Source organism: Triticum dicoccoides, chromosome 6B (assembly GCF_002162155.2).
Source record: "Triticum dicoccoides isolate Atlit2015 ecotype Zavitan chromosome 6B, WEW_v2.0, whole genome shotgun sequence".
Classification (NCBI taxonomy): Eukaryota; Viridiplantae; Streptophyta; class Magnoliopsida; order Poales; family Poaceae; genus Triticum; species Triticum dicoccoides.
This window is the reverse complement of record NC_041391.1, coordinates 684,505,735-684,518,457: the sequence shown is the minus strand read 5'-3', so window position 1 is coordinate 684,518,457 and position 12,723 is coordinate 684,505,735.

Below are 12,723 nucleotides of genomic sequence, written 5' to 3'. Positions count from 1 at the left end.
TCACGAAGATCTTCAACTTCACTCTGAAATTACTTGAACCTTTCAATAATTCAGACTTGTGTTTCATCAAGTAAATATACTCAACATCTACTCAAATCATCTGTGAAGTAAGAACATAACGATATCCACTGCATGCCTCAGCACTCATTGGACTGCACACATCAAAATGTGTTACTTCCAACAAGTTGCTTTCTTGTTCCATCTTACTGAAAACGAGGCTTTTCAGTCATCTTGCCCATGTGGTATGATTTGCATGTCTCAAGTGATTCAAAATCAAATGAGTCCAAACGATCCATCTGCATGGAGTTTCTTCATGCGTACATACCAATAGACATGGTTCGCATGCCTCAAACTTTTCAAAAACGAGTGAGTCCAAAGATCCATCAGCATGGAGCTTCTTCATGCGCTTTATACCAATATGACTCAAATGGCAGTGCCACAAGTAGGTGGTACTATCATTACTATCTTTTATCGTTTTGGAATGAACATGTGTATCACTACGATCGAGATTCAATAAACCATTCATTTTAGGTGTAAGACCATTGAAGGTATTATTCAAATAAACAGAGTAACCATTATTCTCCTTAAATGAATAACCATATTTCGATAGATATAATCCAATCATGTCTATGCTTAACGCAAATACTAAATAACAATTATTTAGGTTTAACACCGATCCTGATGGTAGAGGGAGTATGCGATGCTTGATCACATCAAGCTTGGAAACACTTCCAACACATATCGTCATCTCACCTTTAGCTAGTCTCCGTTTATTCCGTAGCCTTTTATTTCGAGTTACTAACACTTAGCAACTGAACCGGTATCTACTACCATGGTGCTACTAGGAGTACTAGTAAAGTACACATTAATATAATGTATATCCAATATACTTCTTTCGACCTTGCCAGCCTTCTCATCTACCAAGTATCTAGGGTAGTTTTCCTTCAGTGACTGTTCCCCTCATTACAGAAGCACTTAGTCTCGGGTTTGGGTTCAACCTTGGGTTTCTTCACTAGAGCAGCAGCTGATTTGCCGTTTCATGAAGTATCCCTTCTTGCCCTTGCCCTTCTTGAAACTAGTGGTTTCACTAACCATCAACAATTGATGCTCCTTCTTGATTTCTACTTTCGCGGTGTCAAACATCGCGAATATTTCAAGGATCATCATATCTATCCCTGATATGTTATAGTTCATCACGAAGCTCTAGTAGCTTGGTGGCAATGACTTTGGAGAAACATCACTATCTCATCTGGAAGATTAACTCCCACTTGATTCAAGTGATTGTTGTACCCAGACAATCTGAGTACAAGCTCAACGATTGAACTTTTCTCCCTTAGTTTGTAGGCTAAGGAACTCGTCGGAGATCTTATACCTCTTGACGTAGGCACGAGCCTGAAATCCCAATTTCAGCCCTTGGAACATCTTATATGTCCCGCAACGTTTCTAAAATGTCTTCAACGCCTCAATTCTAAACCGTTTGACATTACTGAACTATCACGTAGTCATCAAAACGTGTATGCCAGATGTTCGCAACATTCATAGATGACGTTCGAGGTTCAGCACACCGAGCGGTGCATTAAGGACATAAGCCTTCTACGCAGCACTGAGGACAATCCTCAGGTTACGGACCTAGTCTGCATAATTGCAAGTATCAACTTTCAACTAAATTTTCTCTAGGAACATATCTAAAACAGTAGAACTAAAATGCGAGCTATGACATAATTTGCAAAGACCTTTTGACTATGTTCAGGATAATTAAGTTCATCTAATCAAATTATTTGATGAACTCCCACTCAGATAGACATCCCTCTAGTCATCTAAGTGATACATGATCCGAGTCAACTAGGCCGTGTCCGATCATCACGTGAGACGGACTAGTCATCATCGGTGAACATCTCCATGTTGATCGTATCTACTATACGACTCATGTTCGACCTTTCGGTCTCTTGTGTTCCGAGGCCATGTCTGTACATGCTAGGCTCGTCAAGTCAACCTAAGTGTTTCGCGTGTGTAAATCTGGCTTACACCCGTTGTATGTGAACGTTAGAATCTATCGCACCCGATCATCACGTGGTGCTTCGAAGCAACGATCTTTCACAATGGTGCACAGTTAGGGGGAACACTTTCTTGAAATTATTATGAGGGATCATCTTATTTACTACCGTTGTTCTAAGCAAATAAGATGCATAAACATGATAAACATCACATGCAATCAAAAAGTGACATGATATGGCCAATATCATTTTGGTCCTTTTGATCTCCATCTTCGGGGCTCCATGATCATCATCGTCACCGGCATGACACCATGATCTCCATCATCATGATCTCCATCACCGTGTCTCCATGAAGTTGTCTCACCAACTATTACTTCTACTACTATGGCTAACGGTTTAGCAATAAAGTAAAGTAATTACATGGCGTTGATCAATGACACGCAGGTCATACAATAAATTAAGACAACTCATATGGCTTCTGTCGGTTGTCATACTCATTGACATGCAAGTCTTGATTCCTATTACAAGAACATGATTAATCTCATACATCACATATCATTCATCACATTCTTTTAGCCATATCACATCACATAGCATACCATGCAAAAACAAGTTAGACGTCCTCTAATTGTTGTTTGCATGTTTTACGTGGCTGCTATGGGTTTCTAGCAAGAACGTTTCTTACCTACGCAAAAGCCACAACGTGATATGCCAATTGCTATTTACCCTTCATAAGGACCCTTTTCATCGAATCCGATCCAACTAAAGTGGGAGAGACTGGCACCCACTAGCCACCTTTATGCAACAAGTGCATGTCAGTCGGTGGAACCTGTCTCACGTAAGTGTACGTGTAAGGTCGGTCCGGGCCGCTTCATCCCACAATACCGTCGAAACAAGATAGGACTAGTAACGGTAAGCAAATTGAACAAACCAACGTCCACAACTACTTGTGTTCTACTCATGCATAGAATCTATGCAATAGACCTAGCTCATGATGCCACTGTTGGGGAACGTAGCAGAAATTCAAAATTTTCGATGCAACACCAAGATCAATCTATGGAGATTCTAGCAATAAGAGAGGGAGAGGATGAGCATCTTCATACCTTTGAAGATCGCTAAGCGGAAGCATTACAAGAACACGGATGAAGGAGTCGTACTCATAGCGATTCAGATCGCGGTTGATTCCGATCTAAGCACCGAACAACGGTTCCTCCGCGTTCAACACACGTACAGCCCGGGACCGTCTCCTCCTTCTTGATCCAGCAAGGGGAGAGGAGAAGTTGAGGGAGAACTCCGACAGCACGACGGCATGGTGGTGATGGAGCTCGTGGTTCTCCGACAGGGCTTCGCCAAGCACTACGGAGGAGGAGGAGATGTTGGAGGAGGGAGAGGGCTGCGCCGGGGAAGAGGTATGGCTGCCCTCCCACCCCTTCACTATATATAGGGGCAAGGGGAGAGGGGGAGGCGCCCTAGGGTTTCCCCTAGGGGGCGGCGGCCAAGCAGATTGGATCTCCTAGGGAAAATCCTAGGGAGACTTGCCCCCCAAGCCAAGCAGGTGGAGGATTGCCTCCCACGCCAGGTGGAGGCGCCCCACCTCCCCAAATAATGTGGGAAAGGGTGTGGGGGGCGCACCACCCCTTAGTGGGCTGGTTTTACCCTTACCCTTTGGCCCATGAGGCCCTCCAACACTTGCCGGGGCTCCTGAAGCACCTTTCGGTCATGCTGGCCATAGCCTGGTACCCCCGGAACACTTCCGGGCTCCAATACCCTTCGTCCAATATATCGATCTTCACCGCCGGACCATTCCAGAACTCCTCGTGATGTCCGGGATCACATCTGGGACTCCGAACTACCTTTGGTAACCACATACTATTTCCCATAACAACTCTAGCGTCACCGAACCTTAAGTGTGTAGACCCTACGGGTTCGGGAACCATGCAGACATGACCGAGACATCTCTCCGGCCAATAACCAACAGCAGGATCTGGATACCCATCTTGGCTCCCACATGTTCCACGATGATCTCATCGGATGAACCACGATGTCAAGGATTCAAGCAATCCCGTATACAATTTCCTTTCTCAATCGGTATGTTACTTGCCCGAGATTCAATCGTCGGTATCCCAATACCTCGTTCAATCTTGTTATCGGCAAGTCACTTTACTCGTTCCGTAATGCATGATCCCGTGACTAACTACCTAGTCACATTGAGCTCATTATGATGATGCATTACTGAGTGGGCCCAGAGATACCTCTCCATCTCACGGAGTGACAAATCCCAGTCTCGATTCATGCCAACCCAATAGACACTTTCGGAGATACCCGTAGTGCACCTTTATAGCCACCCAGTTACGTTGTGACATTTGGCACACCCAAAGCATTCCTACGGTATCTGGGAGTTGCACAATCTCATGGTCTAAGGAAATGATACTTGACATTAGAAAAGCTTTTAGCAAACGAACTACACGATCTTGTGCTATGCTTAGGATTGGGTCTTGCCCATCACATCATTCTCCTAATGATGTGATCTCGTTATCAATGACATCCAATGTCCATGGTCAGGAAACCATTACCAGTTGATCAACGAGCTAGTCAACTAGAGGCTTACTAGGGACATGTTGTGGTCTATGTATTCACACATGTATTACGGTTTCCAGTTAATACAATTATAGCATGAACAATAGACAATTATCATGAACAAGGAAATACAATAATAACCATTTTACTATTGCCTCTAGGGCATATTTCCAACAGTTTGGCCTACTAGATTGATCTTTCTTTCAACGGGAGAAGTGCTTAGCTTTGGGTTCAATCTTGTGGTGTTCGATCCCAGTGACAGAAGGGGAACCGATACGTATTGTATTGTTGCCATAGATGATAAAAAGATGGGGTTTATATCATATTGCTTGACTTTATCCCTCTACATCATGTCATCTTGCCTAATGCGTTACTCTGTTCTTATGAACTTAATACTCTATATGCATGCTGGATAGCGGTCGATGTGTGGAGTAATAGTAGTAGATGCAGAATCGTTTTGGTCTACTTGTCACGGACGTGATGCCTATATACATGATCATGCCTAGATATTCTCATAATTATGCACTTTTCTATCAATTTCTTGACAGTAATTTGTTCACGCACCGTAATACTTATGCTATCTTGAGAGAAGCCACTAGTGAAACCTATGGCCCCCGGGTCTATCTTCCATTATATTAATCTCTCATTAACTCGCCAATTTTTGTTGTCATTTATTTTGCAATCCTTATTTTCCAATTTATACAAAAAAATAGCAAAAATGTTTATCTTATTATCTCTATCATATCTCACTTTTGCAAGTGGCCGTGAAGGGATTGACAACCCCTTTATCGTGTTGGTTGCAAGGTTCTTATTTGTTTGTGTAGGTACGAGGGACTTGCGTGTGGCCTCCTACTGGATTGATACCTTGGTTCTCAAAAATTGAGGGAAATACTTATGCTACCTTGCTGCATCACCCTTTCCTCTTCAAGGGAAAACCAACACTGTGCTCAAGAGGTAGCAGCAAGCACTCGAAAATAAAGGATTGAACTAAACTTTTATTGAACTAAAGCAAAAGATAACTAAGGATCGAACTAATATAAGTAAAAGCAAAAGATAATGGAGGTGATATGATACTGGGGCACCTCCCTCAACCTTGGCATAAGCCAAGGGGAGTGCCCATACCCGATATCAAGTCTTCTTTAGTGATGAAGAAGAAGGTGGTGGTGATGAAGTAGTGGAGGATTCGTCCTTCTCTTCCAGGCTCAAAAGATACTCCAATCTTCGAATGAAGCTCCAAAGGGTAATGATGTGCTCTTGCATTAAAATATTTTCATGAGTGTGATATTTGATTTGAACACGAACTGTTTCGATGATCCTAAGGGCCTCAATCTCAGTGGGAGCAAGCTATTCATAGTATGGTTGGAGGACATCTTCTTCTTTCTCCAAGGGCAAGGCCTGCTCTACTGCCGGAGTTTGATCTCCGGAAGCTTCCTTGCTCTTGTCCTCCTTGAAAGTTTCTTCGAGCTCTTCGCTCTTCAATTCAATCTTCATCAACCAAGCATCCTCTTCTACGCTGTTGGTGGGGGAAGAGGACATGGTGCTTGGCCTGACAGATCTGACAGAAAATTGCAAGAAAAGAAAACAGAAGATTTCTCCGCGATACAGTGGTCAATAGGTTTGGGTGGTATATAAAGATTTTTTACCTTGGGAAACAAGCAGACGGAAGAAAAATGGAGTGCGGAAGGTACCCGAGGTGGGTACAACCCACCTGTGTGCGCCTGGCTGCCAGGCGCGCCCTGGTGTCTTGTGCCCACCAAAGTTGCGTTCCTGGTTGTTTCTTCTTTTCCTAATTTTTAATATATTCCAAAACTGATAGAAAATATTTTTGCGGATTTTTCGGAGTCCGTTTACTTACCGTATCACATACCTCCTCTTTTTTCACGATTCTGGAGTGTTCCGGAAGGTTTCCTTTATGTGTTCTTCCGATGTCATAGTTTGGATAACATTGCTTTCAACATTAATAGGCGTACCTGAGGTATAATATTTTATTCTTTTCCCATTGACAACCTTCGGGTTAGTACCCTCGGCATTATTTATTTTGATAGCTCCAGATCGATAAACCTCCTCGATAACATAAGGTCCTTCCCATTTGGAGAGAAGTTTTCCTGCAAAGAATCTGAAACGAGAGTTGTACAAAAGAACATATTCTCCAACTTCAAACTCACGCTTTTGGATTCTTTTATCATGCCATCTTTTAAATTTTTCTTTAAATAACTTGGAATTTTCATAAGCTTTGGTTCTCCATTCGTCTAGTGAGATAATATCAAATAGCCTCTTTTCACGGGCAAGTTTGAAACCATAGTTGAGTTCTTTAATTGCCCAATATGCTTTATGTTCTAACTCAAGAGGCAAATGACAAGATTTTACATAGACCATTTTATAAGGAGACATACCCATATGATTTTTACATGCTGTTCTATAAGCCCAAAGTGCATCATCTAATTTCTTAGACCAATTCTTTCGGGACCTATTGACAGTTTTTTTTGTAATATTAACTTTATTTCTCTATTGCTAAGTTCAACTTGACCACTAGACTGAGGATGGTATGGAGATGCAATTCTATGGTTAACATCAGACTTAGCAAGTATTTTATGGAAAGCACCATGAATAAAGTGTGAACCACCATCAATCATTTAATATCTAGGGACTCCAAACCTTGGGAAAATAACTTCCTTAAGCATTTTAATATAGGTGTTGTGATCAACACTACTAGTTGGAATAGCCTCTACCCACTTAGTAAACATAATCAACAACAACCAAAATATGTGTATGCCCTTAGAGGAAGGAAAAGGTCCCATGTAGTCAAAACCCCAAGTATCAAATGGTTCAACAACAAGTGAATAATTCATAGGCATTTCCTAATGCTTACCAATATTACCAATTCTTTGACATTCATCACAAGATAAAGCAAACTTACGGGCATCCTTGAAGAGAATAGGCCCATAAAATCCAGATTGCAATACCTTGTCAGCAGTTATGTCTCCTGCATGATTCCCTCCATAAGCTTCGGAGTGAAATTTCCATAGGATTTATTGTTGTTCATGCTCAGGTACACAACGTCTAATAATACCATCTACTCCTTCTTTATAAAGATGTGGGTCATCCCAAAAGTAATGTCTTAAATCATAGAAGATTTTTTTCTTTTGTTGGTATGTGAAGCTAGGTGGTATATATTTAGCAACAATGTAATTAGCATAGTCAGCATACCAAGGAGTGTCATGAGAAACATTTATTGCAGCTAATTGCTCATCAGGAAAACTATCATTAATAGTTTGTGGGTCATCAAGAATATTTTCTAACCTAGACAAGTTATCAGCTACGGGGTTTTCAGATCCTTTTCTATTAGTGACATGTAAGTCAAATTCTTGTAGCAAGAGAACGCACCTAATTAATAAGTCTAGGTTTAGCATCTTTTTTTTCATAAGAAATTTTATAGTAGCATGATCAGTGTGAACAATCACTTTAGAATCAACAATGTAAGATCTTAATTTATCACAAGCAAACACCACTGTAAAAAATTATTTTTCAGTAGTAGCATAATCTCTTTGGGCGCTATCTAGAGTTTTACTAGCATAATGAATACCATTTAATTTCTTATCAACTCTTTGTCCTAGAACAACACCAATAGCATAATCACTAGCATCACACATAATTTCAAAAGGCAAGTTCCAATCAGGTGGTTGAACAATAGGTGTAGAAATGAAGGCTTTCTTAATTGTTTCAAAGGCTTCTACACAATCATCATCGAAAACAAATGAAACATCCTTTTGTAAAAGATTTGTAAGAGGCCTAGAAATTTTATAGAAGTCTTTAATAAATCTCCTAGAGAAACCAACATGACCGAGGAAACTACGAATACCTTTGATATCTTTAGGACATGGCATTTTCTCAATTGCATTAACTTTAGCTTTATCCACCGCAATACCTCGTTCAGAAATTTTATATCCCAAGACAATACTTTCATTAACCATAAAGTGGCACTTCTCCCAATTCAAGACAAGATTAGTTTGCTCGCATCTCTGAAAAACTCGATCAAGGTTGCTTAAGCAATCATCAAAAGAAGTTCCGTAACCGGAAAAATCATCCATGAAAACCTCAACAATCTTTTCACAAAAGTCAGAGAATATAGCTGTCATACCGCGAAAGATTCAAATATTCTGTTGGGGAGCTCTTCGAGGTATTGTTCCATTAAATTCTATACTCGCAAATAGATACATACCCATATCTGGCGAATGTCCAGTGTGCCGTTCCAATGCGACTTAGCAAGGAATTTGTGGTCTGGACTGGGCCTAACTGACCGGATCTACAACCTACAACTATAAGCCTTTTGTAACTAGTTTTGATGTCATCATTTTGTCTTTTTTTGTTATGTTTGTGTACATTACTCCTTCTTTACAACCTTTGAGAGCCAATAGCATTATTCATGTTGTGTCTGGAGATTCGGAACATACATCTCAACTGGCTGATCATGTCTTGCCAGATGACAATATGACTATCTTTAAGGCGTACTCCTAAATTGCTTGCTCATGTCTTGCCTGATAACATGATGACTAGCTTTCATATATGGCCATATTAATTCTTATGTCCACATTTCGTTTTCTTTTGAAAAAATCTTGGCTAGACAAATTTGAACATTTGCATACAGATGAACAAATTTAACTTTTGATGTCACTAAAAGCCAGTAGAGTTCACTACAATTACTTCGATGCTCTTAGAAGCCAAATTGACTACCGAGGAGAGGAATGTCTACATATTGGTGCTAGATTTCCATATGTTTGTACAATGATTTATTTGTTCAATATTGCCAATGTAAATATCAGTTTTCCACCGGATCTTTTTAGTTAATTCCTTACTTCATTTCCATATATCTGATTTTCTGAGGGATATGTCTGTTTTTGCTTTCCTTGAACATATATAAAAGCTAGAAAGCATGCCAGCATCCACTAACACTATTTTGCAACCCCATGCAAACTACTCCCTCCGTTCCTAAATACTTGTCTTTTTAGAGATTCCAAATGGACTACTACATACGGATGTATATAGACATATTTTAAAGTGTAGATTCGCTCATTTTGCTCCGTATGTAGTCACTTGTTGAAATCTCTAGAAAGACAACTATTTAGGAACGAAGGGAGTACATGCATACTCTTTGTTTACATATAGTGCAAGTATGAAACATTTCTACATTACAAAATAGTAGCTCTTGATTTGGATCATTTTCTTCATACATAATATATCTGAAATTAATCTTCAATTCCCGCCGCAACGTGCAGGGAAATCACCTAGTTTATGGAATCATAAAAGACATGAAAACAAAATTTAAAGTTTGAGAAAAATCTAAACTGTTTTGTAGAGTTTTCTTATGGAAGAAATTGAAACATACCCGTTTTCAATGGGATCAGGATTTATCCGTAATGTAACACATGTACTAAGGAGAATGTGGACTTAGTCTCTTATCGACGGTCCAAACAAATTTGTCATCCGAGGCGAAATATACTAAATATTTTTATACCAAATTTTAATGCATGCTCCCTCCGATCCTTAATAAGTGTCGCAATTTTGAACTAAGCTTGAACTAATCTTAGTTTAAAGTTCCAAATTGCTGCACTTATTTTGGATAGGAGGGAGTACTTTTTTTATACTACAATGTTGTTTATTATTTAGTTGAACCACATAATCGAGTCGATATAATTAAATAATGTTCTTTGTTATCTATTGCAATGTATCATGGATAATATTATTTATGCTAAATTTAAATTAAGTGATGTAATATAAGTTATCTTTGAATTATTTTTGTGACAATTACACAAATTATATAGTGTGCACGTACATATTTTATGTATTTCCATATATTGATGTATACTTTAGTTTAATTTAATATCATGTTAGAGGTTTCTACAGAATAATGTCCAACTAATATCTCAGTAGCGACTTCTAGACGATTATTTGGTCTGCATATTTATAGAACTCAGAGTATAAGTTGTAAAGTTTGCAAATTTGTTGCAAGTTAGATTTGGTAATAAGTTTAACTTATGCATGGCATTGAAATCGCACCGGTCACTAATGAACATAAACATATCGCCAATTGAGTTATACTTACATACAATTTGTTTATTTGGTATGCTCATCTGGACATTTGGTTTCATCAGTTGTATACAATAGCTCATGTTAGTTTATAAAATAAAAGATTAAATATAAAAGTCTACTTTGTGTTGATTTCAGTAGAAGTTGCAGGACATAGAGAGAGGGAGGGAGGGTGGATGGGAGAGGAGTGAGAGAGAGAGAGAGAGAGTAGCACACTAACTAAGTTCATAGACAGGTATAAGATTCACTATCGTCTATCAGATTGGTTGATACTTTGATGTGATGTAGATTTTCTCTTGCAAAATTAGGATTTTATTTCACACACATGCAATACTCTTTTGGACTTAGATAATAGTTTTTTTTATGAGAAATCTCGCCGACTTTATTGATTCAGAATAATGTTCATAAGTACAAGAATTGGGTCATGAGGATTACCCAACAAAAAATATCGGCCCACACCTAAATTACAAGCATACTTGGCGAGATTGTGAGCTTCTAACTGGAGTTCCCACGTTAAAAAATGAAATTACATAACTGAAAACTACCCTTTCTTTCTGTTATTTCATGTATGATTGCACCATGAGGGCCTCCAGTGCCCTGATCAATGTCGTTGACGATCCCTTGGCAGTCCGACGCAATACATATCCTCTGTAGTCTGAGATCTTCCGCCAATGCTAGTGATTTGCGGCACGTATAAGCTTCAAGAACCGTGGGATCCGTAGTACCACTGAACACCACGGCAGATGATCCCAAGTATAGGTCGTTATGATCACGACAAATCACGGCTACGACACCTCCCTGTCCTTGTCAGGTGACCGCTATGTCAGCATTTATTTTCATAACGCCCTCTGGTTATGGTAGCCAGTGTTGGGAAGTATCAACACTTGATCTCATCGTGACGTCGAGCTCTGGTTCTGGCTTTGGTAGCGACATGAAATCATTGAGATAGGAGTTAACAAATGAATAGGGATGCGGGCTTTGAAAGATTGACTCATGAATAGCCTTCCGCCTTGCATACCTGCTACTTCTTGAGCTTGCATTGGTTTTTCCCTTGAAGAGGAAAGGGTGATGCAGCAAAGTAGAGATAAGTATTTCCCTCAGTTTGAGAACCAAGGTATCAATCCAGTAGGAGACAAAGCACAAGTCACCGAATACCTGCACAAATAATCAAACAACTTGCACCCTACGCGATAAAGGGGTTATCAATCCCTTCACGGTTATTTACAAAAGTGAGATCTGATAGAGATAGATAAACGATAAAGTAAATATTTTTGGTATTTTTGGTTTATAGATTGGAAAGTAAAATGTTGCAAAATAGTAGATCGGAAACTTATATGATGGAAAATAGACCCGGGGGCCATAGGTATCACTAGAGGCTTCTCTCAAGATAGAAAATATTACGATGGGTGAACAAATTACTACCGAGCAATTGATAGAAAAGCGCAAAGTTATGACGATATCTAAGGCAATGATCATGAATATAGGCATCATGTCCGTGTCAAGTAGATCGAAACAACTCTGCAGCTACTACTATTACTTCACACATCTACCGCTATCCAACATGCATCTAGAGTATTAAGTTCATAAAGAACGGAGTAATGCATTAAGTAAGTTGACATGATGTAGAGGAATTAACTCAAGCAATATGATGAAAATCACATCTTTTTATCCTCGATGACAACAATACAATACGTGCCTTGCTGCCCCTACTATCACTGGGAAAGGTCACCGCAAGATTGAACCCAAAGCTAAGCACTTCTCCCATTGCAAGAAAAACCAATCTAGTTGGCCAAACCAAACCGATAGTTCAAAGAGAATTACAAAGATATCAAATCATGCATAAAAGAATTCAGTGGAGATTCAAATAATATTCATAGATAAGCTGATCGTAAATCCACAATTCATCGGATCTCGGCAAACACACTGCAAAAGAGTATTACATTGAATAGATCTCCAAGAACATCGAGGAGAACTTGGTATTGAGAATCAAAGAGAGAGAAGAAGCCATCTAGCTACTAGCTATGGACTAGTAGGTTTGTGGTAAACTACTCACGCTTCATCGGAAGGG